The sequence below is a fragment of the Acomys russatus genome, chromosome 2 (genome assembly GCF_903995435.1).
Source record: "Acomys russatus chromosome 2, mAcoRus1.1, whole genome shotgun sequence".
Classification (NCBI taxonomy): domain Eukaryota; kingdom Metazoa; phylum Chordata; class Mammalia; order Rodentia; family Muridae; genus Acomys; species Acomys russatus.
Window position 1 is genome coordinate 60,771,558 of NC_067138.1, and position 14,045 is coordinate 60,785,602.

The following is a 14,045-nucleotide window of genomic DNA, read 5'->3' on the forward strand; positions in this document are numbered from 1 at the left end:
TTACAAATGTATAGTTTTGAATGCAATCTATATTATGCCTTACAAAACAGTCATTTTACTTAACAACTCTGTGACCATAAGTAAGTCACTAACTTAACCATCTGTGAAATGAAGATTCCTATTAGTCTTGTCCTGACTATGGCCATACTGAAGAAAGGTACACATCCCACAGCCTGTTACTTAGGAGATTATCTTTTTATTATAATCTATGTCCTTTTGATTTTATCAATCTACCATCTACTCTTGAGGGAGTTGTCGACAATTCCTATGAAACACAGGTGCTTAAAAAGTATATACTGGCACTATTAGCTTCTTATATAAATAAGCAACTAACAATTGTACAATATTTTGTTTCTTCCCAAATAATGTTAGATACATTTGGTTTCATTATAGGTTGAATCACTTATTGTCAAAGGAATCTACTAATTTAAGACTATGAGTTTTATAATTCAAGAGCTAGAATTCAGACTGTATCCCTAGTTCATTTATCTGTGTAGTAGCTGAGTTTTGTATTTCTTTCATACTTTTATTTTATGCATATTTGATTGCATGTATGTATGTGCACTACATGTATGCCTGGTACCTGTGGAAGCCAGAAGAGGATGCTGGCTCCCCCTAAAACTGGAGTTACAGACAGTCATGAGCTGCCCAATGGATGCTTGCAATTGAGTCCAGATCCTGTGCATGGGCAGCTGAGCCACCCCCGAGACCCTGAGTTTTGCATGCAATATGAACAGTAGTGCTGATATATTATTTTCCTGTACATATTGAAGTTTTTCTATGAATACTATAATCTGCTTAGGATTCTCTCTTTTAAGGCCAAACAAACTTAAAAAAAACTTTTATTGGCAGAGAAGAAAATGGAAACCTAGATAAGCTAGGTGATTATGAGTGTAGATGAACAAAGTTGAGTGCAGTGCTAGTGTCTCTCTCTCTAACTACTATAAATACGGTGTCTGTGCTTTTCAAGGTCATGCTAAAGGATGGGGAAATAATGCATGCAATGAATTATCATCTCCCTAGCAATGCATCAGTTACCTGATAAATGTCAATTCTTTGTCCCCTTTTTATTCTTTTCTGCCTTTTCATTTAAAAAAAAACCTCTGAGTTGAAACATATTTATAAGCAATGCATTATACTAAGAAAATAATAAAGTCCATAAAGATTTTAATGGATCATAGATTTCATTTATATGGCATTTAAAAATATAATTTCCTGTTTGGTCTTCAAAAATTGAGTTTAAATAAAGTATTTAATTAAAAAATTTAATTTTCTTTATGCCAAATTTTTGATAAGCTCCTAGAATGATTTCCTAAGATGTATCATGACTTCTTTATAATTTGCTGAGTATTTGATTACTTCTGTGAGATACCTACAGACACTAACAATGCTATCTTTTGGCTGCCACACTCTCAGGGGGAGAAAAATAATTTTGCTATGTGAGGTATTTTAATATCAAATAGTTATGAAAGAATAGGAAGAGAAAAAAATGGTGCTTTTCCAGACATTCAACTTTTCAGAGTTTTAGTTTCCATAATAGTTAAAAAATAGTGAAATGCTGAATTTAGAAGCCCATGTAGATCAAATATCTACATTGACCTTAAAATAAAAACAGAGTTGTGTCTGTGTAATAAAGTGCAGCTTTGCATTTATGGCTGTGTGAGAAACTCTTTGTTTCTCATTTGACTCAGATGTATAGGCACATATAAAACAAAGAAGTAGCTACATTTTCTCATGTGCGAGGACACAGTGGAATGTGAGTTATAACAAAGGATTACTTCTTTTTATTCTACCAGAATTCATCAACTCCATGGTTTAGCTGTAACCACGATCAAGGCTTGGGTGTAAAAATATATCTAAATATGGCATTGAAGCATTCCTCTTGTCAAATAACAAGTTAGAAATCCCAGTAGCACAAGAAAGATTATTATGGGTTTTAGAAAGTGACATTTTTGGGTAGATGTGAGCATGTTTGGTGAAAGATGAGCCTCTTACGCATAGCATATCTCTCTCTGAAAAAGTCTTGGCCAATGAACACAGATAGTATACAGTAAGGCAGAATAAAGATGGAGAAACTCACACTTTTGTTTCAAATAATAAAGACTGTAAATTAATAGTAATGCTTTCTTGTTTTATACAACTATAAAAGAGAGATGATATTTGTTCATGGAGGCTTTCATGTATACAGTTTGAAATTCATAGAAATCACTTTCTAAAGAAAAGCTATCAATCTCATTTTCTCCAAAGAGCCTTCTGTGTGGCCAGTGACCAGCAGGGATGTGTTCATATTAGGTTTTGACTCTGGGTAGCTTGTGGTGCTGCCAAGACAGATCTGGGCACACATGAGGAGTCTAATCCACATAGCAGTCATTTCAGTAGTTATAAGAGTTTTCTTAGGACTTGGCCTAAAAGCCAATGCCCTGTGTTCCAAAGAAAATTCTCCATTTCTTGGGAAAAAGTCACTAAATCAAAAGTGACAAGCAACTAGGAAGTCAATTTTTTTTTTTCTTTCTCTAGGGCATTTCCCCTCTGTCACTTGTAAAGGATCGGGACATGAAGTCCATCAATGGCAAAGAATCTATTGAGCATTCAATATATTTATATCTGGATTCTTTCCTAATACAAACTAGCTCATAGTGGTTTGTTTTAAAAGTGTGGTGGTTTGAAGATATACCTGAGAACTTACTATTTTTGATGAATGGCAAAAAACAAACATATGTCTTTGTTGTCTTGCAACATTGAGCTGTCATTGAACTAAACCTGTAGTGGAATTATTTTAAAATGGGAAACGCTGTAGTAAAGCAAAACATAAAATAGCCTTCTTAGTGATTTTTTTTCTCAAACCATTTTTTCTAGGTATTTATTTAACCTTAACAAGTGAAGAAAAGACTTTAAAATTTCAGCATTTTACCCTGAAATAATTATTGCACAGACAGGTGCTTACTTCTATGGACATATCCTTTCTTTCTTTCTTTTTTTTTTTTTTTTAAGATTTATTTATTTATTATACAATGTTTTGCCTGCATGTACAACTGTAGACCAGAAGAGGGCACCAGATCTCATTATAGATGGTTGTGAGTCACCATGTGGTTGCTGGGAATTGAACTCAGGACCTTTGAAAGAGCAGGCAGTGTTCTTAACCACTGAGCTATCTCTCCAGCCCACTATGGACATATTCTTAATTGTTCTCTTATACATGCAGATTATGAGTGTACTCAGAATTTAGTGATAACAGGGATATACAATTTTCTGAGATGATAATTTTGTGTTTACTCTTCTGAGAATTTACATGTCTTCTGCATGCTTGTTCTTCTCTCTCACCCAATCTTCTCAAGGGAAAAACCATTGTTTATCTAGTTGGAAATTGTCACTGATTATGGAACCATTGATCATAGGCAGGTTATGTAATTTGAAAACAGAAACCAGTTCACCACTCTGTAAAATTTCAAAGCTGAGACAACAAATTTCTTGTCATGCCTGCTTGAATTCCATATAGAAAAATTTATAGACCAAGTAAAGAGATACCATGAGTGGCTAATTAGTTTGCTTGTTCTAGGTCGTCATCTCTGAGAATGACTTTCAGAATTTATATGAGGAAGAATAGTATTGAAAGGCAAACATAAGAAGCATTAGAGCCTGATAACCATGAGGTCATGTTTGTCCTCTGGACTACCTGTTAGTGAGTTTGAAATGTTAGTTGTTTGCATATGCATTGCTGAGTGATAAATGGTAACTTTGTTGGCATAAGGTTATTCTGTAATTCAAATGCTGATTTCTGTATTCTCCATAATGGTTGCAATCCTTGTTCTGAGAATCGCCTGTCTCAATGTTATATAAACACTGCTGCCCAATTGTCCCCATGACATGTCAATAAAGTAGCTTACAGCCATTTGCTGAGCAGAGGGGAAAATAGGGCTGGACTTCCTGCCACCCAGGGGAGGAGGAGTTAGAGAAGGAAGTAGAGGATTCATCCAGGACATTCATCCACAGGCAGAGGTGCAGGAAAGATGAACACTATTCAGTTGTAGCAAACATAGAACTAAAAAGCAAATACCTTCACGATTTTGGCAAGGATGGAATCAGGATAACATAGAGGGTTAATAACAGAATTAAACTGCTCAAGATTGTAGTGTAAAACTTTATAAACAAATATAACAGAGTCTCAATTATTGGTGTTAAGAGAGAAACTAGGAGAAACACACATATACTGTAACAAACTTATTTGAATTCACTTTGATCCTTTACATAAAGGCTTCATGAGGACCACATGCAGAGGTTGAAATGGCTTAGATTGATATTTAGTTGGGACATTACATGATTGCTTACAATAGCCTCTCAATGATTTTAACCATTTGAGTGGTATATGCTGATTTCTATTCCTTTTACATTTGTTTTTGAAAACTTTATTAAGAGTATTTTATATCATGAAGAGACTATAAAATAATAGCCAAACATAGAAGATACAATAGAAGAATTCAATATATTGGTGAAAAAAACAAAAATGAAAACATCCAGGACCAAACCTAAGATAATAGGGACAAAAGAAGGTGAAGAGTCCCAGCTCAAAGGCCCAGAAAATATTTTCTTTTCCTTTTTTTTTAAAATTTTTTATTAATTTATTCTTGTTACATCTCAATGGTTATCCCATCCCTTGTATCTTCCCATTCTTCCCTCCCTCCCATTTTCCCCTTATTCCCCTCCCCTATGACTGTTCCTGAGGGGGATTACCTCCCTCTGTATATGCTTATAGGGTATCAAGTCTCTTCTTGGTAACCTGCTGTCCTTCTTCTCAGTGCCACCAGGTCTCCCCCTCCAGGGGACATGGTCAAATGTGAGGCACAAGAGTATGTGAGAAAATCATATCCCACTCTCCACTCAACTGTGGAGAATGGTCTGACCATTGGCTAGATCTGGGTAGGGGTTTAAAGTTTACCGCCTGTATTGTCCTTGGCTGGTGCCTTAGTTTGAGCGGGACCCCTGGGCCCAAATCTGCCTATCATAATGTTCTACTTGTAGGTTTCTAGGACCCTCTGGATCCTTCTACTTTGCTATTCTCCCATGCTTCTCTCATCTAGAGTCCCAATAGGATGTCCTCCCCTCTGTCCCAGTTTCCTGGTAAGTGAAGGCTTTTGTGGGACATGCCCATTGGCCAGAAAATATTTTCAATAGAATCATCAAAGATTCTTACAATTTAAAGAAAGAAATGCTTATAAACATACAAGTAGCTTTTGTATGGACCAGAAAAGAAAGTCCATAGCCACATAATAACTAAAACAGTAAATCTATAGAACAAAGAAAAGATACTAAAAGCTGCAAAAGGAAAAGGCCAAGTAACGTAAGAAGGCAGACATATTAGAAGTATACCTACGTTCTCTACAGACAGAAGAGCCTAAGCAGATTTTTGTAGTCGTTCAGAGACCACAAATGCCAGTCTAGACTACTATACCCAGCAAAACTTTCAATCACCATAGATGGCAAAAACAAAATATTCCATGAGAAAAACAAATTTAAACAATATCTACTCTCAAATCTATCACTGCAGAAGACACAAGAAGGAAAACTACAACCTAAGGAGGTTAACTACACCCAAGAAAACATGGAAATAAATAATCTCACACCAGCAAAACCATATTCTCTTTCTCTCCATCTCACCACCAGCACCAAAATAACCGGAATTAACAATCATTGGTCAAAATAATTCCTAATAAAAAGATACAGGTTAACAGAATGGATGTAAAAACAGGACCCATCATTTTGCTGCATATAGGAAACATATCTGGCTTACAAAGATAGACATTACCTCAGCATAGAGGGCTGGAAAAAAACAAATGGTTCCAAGAAGCAAGCTGGAGTAGTCATTCTAATATACAATAAAGTAGACTATCAACCAAGATGAATGAAAAGAGATGGGGAAGGATACTTCATACTCATTAATGGAAAAGCCTGCCAAGATGCCAATTCTGAGCATCTATGCCCCAAATACTAGGGCACCCACATTTATAAAAGATACATTACTAGAGCTTAAGTCACAACCCTGCTCTCACCATTAGACAGGTTATTGAGACAGAAACTAAACAGAAATAATGAAACTAACTGATGTTATGTATCAAATGAACCTAACAGATATCTACAGAACATTTCATCCACGGAAACACAAAAGAATATACGTTTATTTCAACACTTCATGAATCCTTCTCCAAAACTGACCACATAGTTGGTCACAAAACAAGCTTTTTTTTCCTTAGGCAGGGTCTCTATGTAACCTTGGCTGTCCTGGAACTTTCAATGTTGATTATGCTGACCATGAATTAATAAACTACTTGCTTCTGCCTCCCATATGCTGGGATTAAAGACATGTGACAGTAAGATAGGCCATTCTAACATTTTTATAATTGGAGGTATTTTAAGAGACAGAATGTGGAAGCCTACCTGTGAATGTAAGGAATTGATACTCCAATACCAACTTAATGCAGTGCTGATTATCTTAAGTCTCTTTTACTGAGAAATTTAAAGTGAAAATTTCTTTGATTTAAAATACGCCAATTCCTGGCAGGGACTCCCCTCACTTGTGGGAGAAGCTGGATCACCCTGGGTGTCTGAAAGTAAGTCTGAGTTGTGGCTGCAGCTCCTTGTGACTGAGCACCCAAGGGTGTGCAATCTAGGATGGTCCACTATCTAGACTGATCTGAGCAAGAACCTGTCTGTGGACCAGGGCAGTCTGGGCCTGGACAATTGGTCAGATAAAGCCACAGTCCCCATTACCCGGCAGGGTCTCCTACATGCTTGGGAGAGGCTGGACTTCCCTGAAGGGTGGGGACAGAGAATTAAACAGTGGCCCCCAAAACAGCTAGTCTGAATTCCCTCAGAAGCATGAACAGCATCAGGCAGAAGCCTACCTCTGCTGAACCATTCAGGAGCTTAAGGTGTAGAACAAAGTCTTCTGGAGCAGAAGCCAGGTAACCTGCCTGTTCCAGAGAAGAACTCCCTGATCCCCATAGGCAAGGGCATGTGACACATAATCACTCACCAGTTGCCCACTCTCAATGATCAGTGAATAACACCAGAAGCTACCACACAACACCAGAGATAGCAAGATGACTAAAGGAATGAGTAAGAATGCAAACAACAAAACCCAAAACAACTTCTCATCCCCAGATCCCAGCTATCCCAAAGAAAGTAACTCTGAGAACTCAAACACAATCAAAATACAAGAAAATGATCTCAAATTCTTAGTGATGAAGATGATAGTGGAAACAATGGATAAAACCCGTAATCAAATGCAGGAAGATGGAGCCAAAAAGGTGAAAGACATAAAAGAGGCCTATAGAGAGGCACTGGAAAAAATTCAGGAAAATATCAACAACTAGATGAAGGAAATAAATAAAACAGTTCAAGATCTGAAGATGAAAATGAAAGCAGTGATAAAAGCACAGACAGAAGAAAAACGGGAATGAGAGAACTTAGAGAAGAAAGTAAGCAACATAGAAGTGAGTTTCTCTAATAGAATCCAAGAAATGGAGGAACAAATCTCGGTACTGAAAGAAACAATTGTAGAACTCGAAGCTACCATCAAAGACAATGCTAAATCTGAAAAATGCCTGACACAAATTATCCAAGAAATCAAGGACCCCATGAAAAGATGAAACCTGAGAATAATAGGCATTGAGGAAAGAGAAAATACCTTCAACAAAACCATAGAAGAAAATGTCCCCAATTTAAAGAAGGAGATGCATATAAACATACAAGAGGCTTACAGAAACCAAATAGAATGCACCAGAAAAGAAAATCTTCCCAACACATATAAAAACACAAAATACACAGAACAAAGAAAAATATTAAAAGCAGCAAGAGAAAAAGGCAAGGTAGCATACAATGGCAAACATTTCAGAATTACACCCAACTTCTCAACAGAGGCCATAAAAGCAAGAAGGGCCTGCAAAGAGGTCATGCAAACCCAAGGAGACCACAGATGCCAGGCCAGACTACTATACCCAGCAAAACTATCAATAACCATTGATGAAGAAAACAAAATATTCCATAACAAAACCAAAATCAAACAGTATTTATCCACAAATCCGGCTTTATAGAAGTTACTAGATGGAAAACTCTCACTCCAAAGGAACAAGCCACAACCAAAACTACACAAGAAATAGATAACTACACCATCACAAAAGCACAACCTCACAAACTCTCTACTGTAATAAATATCAAAAATTAAGAGACTTAACAGTCACTTGTCATTAATATCTCTGAACATCAATGGTCTCAATTCTCCAATAAAAAGACACAGACTAATTGGATGGATACATAAACAAGATCTAACATTCTTCTGCATCCAGGAAACACATCTCACACACAAGGACAGACATTATCTCAAAGTAAAAGGCTGGAAAAAATATACCAACCAAATGGTCACAAGAAGCAAGCTGGTGCAGCCATTTTAATATGTAATAAAATAGACTTTCTACCAAAATTAATCAAAAGGTATGAGGAAGGACACTTCATACTTATCAAAGGTAAAAATCAACCAAGAGGACATCACAATTCTGAACATCTATGCTCCCAATACAAGGGCAACCACATTTGTAAAAGAACTATTAACAAAGCTTAAACCACACATTGATCTCTACATATTAACAGTGGGAGACTTCAACATCCCACTTTCACTGAAGGATAGGTCAGTGAAACAGAAACTAAGCAGAGAAATAATATCATTAACCAACACCATGAATCAAATGGATCAAATAGATATTTATAGAACTTTTCACCCAAACACAAAGGATTATATCTTCTTCTCAGTACCCCAAGGTACCTTCTCCAAAATTGATCACATAGTAGGTCACAAAACAAGCCTCAACAGATACAAGAAGATTGAAATAATATCTTGTATCCTATCAAATCACCATGGTCTAAGGCTAGACTTCACTAACAAGAGAAATAACAAAAAGCCTACACATACATGGAAACTAAACAACTCTCTACTTAATGACACCTCAGTGAGGGAAGAAATAAAGAAAGAAATTAAGGACTTCCTGAAATTCAATCAAAATCAAGGAACAACATACCCAAATTTGTGGGACACATTGAAAGAGGTGCTAAGAGGAAAATTCATAGCACTAAGTGCCTTTATAATGATTGGAAACATTCCACATAAGCAATGTAATGACAAATTTGGAAGCCCTAGAAAAAAAGGAAGCAGAAACACCCCAGAGGAGTAGCCATCTGGAAATAATCAAACTCAGGGCTGAAATCAATAAATTAGAAACCAAGAGAACAATTCAAAGGATCAACAAAACCAGGAGTTGGTTCTTTGAGAAAATCAACAAGATAGACAAACCGTTAGCCAATCTAACTAAAAGACAGAGAAACACTATCCAAATTAACAAAATCAGAAATGAAAAGGGAGACATAACAACAGACACTGAAGAAATACAAAGAATCATAAGATCCTACTTTAAAGGCATATATGCCACAAAATTTGATAATCTATGGGAAATGGACAATTTTCTTGATTGATTCCACTTGCAAAAATTGAATCAAGATCAGATAAATAAATTAAATAGTCCTATTTGTCCTATAGAAATAGAAGCAATCATTGATAGTCTCCTAAGCAAAAAAAGCACAGGGCCAGATGATTTTAGTGCAGAATTATACCAGACCCTCAAAGAAGAGCTAATACTGATACTCTTCTAGCTACTCCAAAAGATAGAAACAGATGGAACATTACCAAATTCATTCTATGAGGCCACAGTCTCGTTGATACCTAAACCTCACAAAGACCCAACAAAAAAAGGGAATTTCAGACCAATTTCTCTTATGAACATTGATGCAAAAATACTCAATAAAATAGTCACAAAACGAATACAAGAACATATCAATGATATCATTCACCATAACCAGGTAGGCTTCATGTCAGGCATGCAGAGATGTTTTAAAATATGGAAATCCATCAATGTAATCTACCATATAAACAAACTGAAAGTAAAAAACCACATGATCATCTCCTTAGATGCAGAAAAAGCATTTGATAAAATCCAACACCCATTCATGTTTAAAGTTTTAGAGATCATGGGAAAAAGGCACATAACTCAACATAATAAAGGCTATGTACAGCAAGACAATAACAAAATCAAATTAAATGGAGAGATACTCAAGGAAATTTCACTAAAATCAGGGACCAGGGAAGGCTGCCCACTTTCTCCATATCTCTTCAATATAGTTCTTGAAGTTCTAGCCGAAGCAATAAGACATCAAGAGGAGATCAAATGGATCCAAATGGGATAGGAAGAAATCGAATTATCCCTATTTGCAGATGATCTGATAGTGTACATAAGTGACTCCCAAAATTCCACCAGAGAACTACTACAGCTGATAAATACCTTCAGCAAATTGACTGGATAAAAAGTTAACTCAGAAAAGTCAATAGCCTTCCTATATACAAATGACAAACACGCAGAGGAAGAAATTAGGAAAAGTATACCCTTCACAAAAGCCACAAGCAATATAAAATATCTATGAGTAACTCTAACCAAGCAAGTGAAGGAATTGTTTGAAAAAAAAAAACTTTAAACCTCTGAAGAAAGAGATTGAACATGACATCAGAAGATGGAGGGATTTACGTTGTTTGTTGATCAGGAGAATTAACATAGGAAAAATTGCCATCTTCCCAAAAGCAATTTACAGATTCAATGCAATCCCTATCAACATACCTACACAACATTTTAAAGACATTAAAAGATCAATTCTCAACTTCATACAGAAAAACAAAAAACCCAGAATGGCTAAAACAATCCTATACAATAAAAGATCCTCCCTAGGAATTTCCATAGGTGATCTCAAGCTGTACTATAGAGCAACAGTAAATAAAACTGCATGGTACTGGCACAGCAATATGCTGGTTGATCAATGGAATTGAGTCAAAGACCAAGAAATGAGTCCACACACATATGGCCACTTGATTTTTGACAAAGAAGCCAAATCTATTCAATGGAAAAAAGATAGCATCTTGAACAAATGGTGCTGGTCTAACTGGATGTCTACATGTAGCAAAATGCAATTGGACCCATATTTGGCACCATGCACAAAACTCAAGTCCAAGTGGATTACAGACCTCAACATAAAGCCAGAGACATCAAATCAGTTAGAAAAAAAAGTCGGGAAGTGCCTGGAACACATTGGTATAGGAGACAACTTCCTGAACAGAACACCAACAGCCCAGGCCTTAGCTGAGAAGCTTCTGTAAGGCAGGGGACACTGTCAATAGAACAAAGTGACGGCCTACAGACTGGGAAAAGATCTTCTCCAACCCTGTATCTGACAAAGTTCTAATATCCAAAAAATATAAAGAATTCAAGAAATTAAACACCATCAAACCAAATAACCCAAATGAGAAATTGGTCTCAGAACTAAACAGATAATTCTCAACAGAGGGTTATCAAATGGCTGAGAAACACTAAAGAAATCCTCTATGTCTTTAGTCATCAGGGAAATGCAAATCAAAATGACTCTGAGTGTCCATCCTATACCCATTAGAATGGTTAAGATAAAAAATTCAAGTGACACCACATGCTGGTGAGGATATGGAGAAAGAGGAACACTCCTTCATTGCTGGTGGAAAGGCAAACTTGAACAACCACTTTGGAAATCTAAATGGCACTTCCTCAGAAAACTGGGAATAGGGCTTCCTCAAGACCCAGCTATTCCACTCCTTAGAATATACCCAGAAAATGCTCCACCACACAACAAGTACATAACTCAAACATGTTCATAGCAGCCTTATTTATAATAGACAGAACCTGGAAACAGCCTAAATGTTCCTCAGTTGAAGAATGGATAAAGAAACTGTGGTACATTTACACTATGGAATACTACTCAGCTATTAAAAACAAGGATTTTCTAAAATTTGTGGACAAATGGATTGAACTAGAAATGATCATAATGAGTGAGCTAACTTAGAAGCAGAAAGACTCACATGGTATATACTCATTTGTAATTGAGCACAAGCCCAAAAGGCACATCCCATAAAAGTCTTCACTTGCCAGGAGATTGTGATAGATGTGAGGATATCTTACTGAGAGTCTAGGTAAGAGAAATATAGGAGATGGAGAAATTAAAGGACCCAGAGTGTCCTAGAAACCTACAAGAAGAAAATCGTGGTGGGTGGATTGGGGTCCAAGGGGATCTGCTCAAACTATTGCACTAATCAAGGACAATACAATAGTAAACATCAAATCCCTACTCTGATCTATCCAACGGCAGGACATTCTCCACAGTTATGTGGAGAGCGGGAACTGACTTTGACATGAACTCTGATACTCCATATTTGACCACCTCCCCTTGTTGGGGAGGCCTGGTGGCACTCAAAGAAAGAATAAGCAGGCTGCCAAGATGAGACTTGATAACCTGGTACAATATAGTCATAGACCTAGGGGAGGGGAATATGGTGAAAGCAGGAGGGAGGGAGGAATGGGAAGATACAAGTTAACGATTGAGTTGTAATCTGAATAAACTAATAAAATAAAATAAAATGTGCCAATTTGCATAATGCAAGGCTAAATCAAATGAATGTGATCTACGAGCCACCTGAGACTCAGTAAGCAAAAATATAGTATTTATATTAGCTTAGGTTTTTAATATTCTATGTATTGCAGACTCTTTGCTAAACACCAGTTTAGTTCTTTAAAATAATCAAATATCATTTGAATTATCAGTTATAAAGCTGGAGTTAAGAAACTTCAACAATTTACAGTTCATATAGCTACTCAGTGGCAGATCTAATGCAAAATGGTTTTGCTTTGCTGGTTCTTTTCCTCTTTTCTCTCATACCTATGCCTAATGACAAAGGAAAGCAAGCTGAATATGCTAAATGAAATTGTGTTTCTACTGAAAAGAGTCAGTAGCTAACAGTCCTATCAATTAATCATTCTCTTTTTTTACACTGTAAGAAAGAATATTTAAAATATCTGTTGAACTCCTTCATTGCTGGTGGGAATGCAAACTAGTACAGCCACTTTGGAAATCTATCTGGTGCTATCTCAGAAAAATGGGAATAGGGCTTCCTCAAGACCCAGCTATTCCACTCCTTGGAATATACCCAGAAGATGCTCCAGCACACAGCAAGAAAATTTGCTCAACCATGTTCATAGCAGCCTTATTCATAATAGCCAAAACATGGAACCAGCCGAAGTGTCCATAAGTAGAAGAATGGATAAAGAAACTGTGGTACATATACACTATGGAATACTACTCAGCTATTAAAAACAAGGAATTCCCGAAATTTGTGGATAAATGGATTGAGCTAGAAATGATCATAATGAGTGAGTTAACCCAGAAGCAGAAAGAATCAAATGGTATATACTCACTTATATCTGCACACTAGCCCAAGGGGCATGTCCCACGAAAGCATTCACTTACCAGGATACTGGGACAGAGGGGAGAACATCATATTGGGACTCTTGATGAGAGAAGCATGGGAGAATAGCAAAGTAGAAGGATCCAGAGGGTCCTAGAAACCTACAAGTAGAACATTATGATAGGCAGATTTGGGCCCAGGGGTCCCACTCAAAGTAAGGCACCAGCCAAGGACAATACAGGTGGTAAACTTTAAACCCCTACCCAGATCTAGCCAATGGTCAGAACAGTCTCCACAGTTGAGTGGAGAGTGGGATATGACTTTCTCACGTACTCTGGTGCCTCACATTTGACCATGTCCCTTGGAGGGGGACATGGAGGTTTCCAAGAAGAGACTTGATACCCTATGAGCATATACAGGGGGAGGTAATCCCCCTCAGGAACAGTCATAGGGGAGGGGAATAATGGGAAAATGGGAGGGAGGGAAGAATGGGAGGATACAAAGGATGGGATAAACATTGAGATGTAATAAGAATAAATTAATTAAAAAATGCAAAAAAAATCTGTTGAGTAACTCTTTTTTTACCAATGATATAGTCATGGACAAAGGGTTTCACAACTTTTAGGGATATTTATAAAAATAATAATACTTGTCTATACTAATAATTACCTTTTGCTACATATTTTAAGGTTTT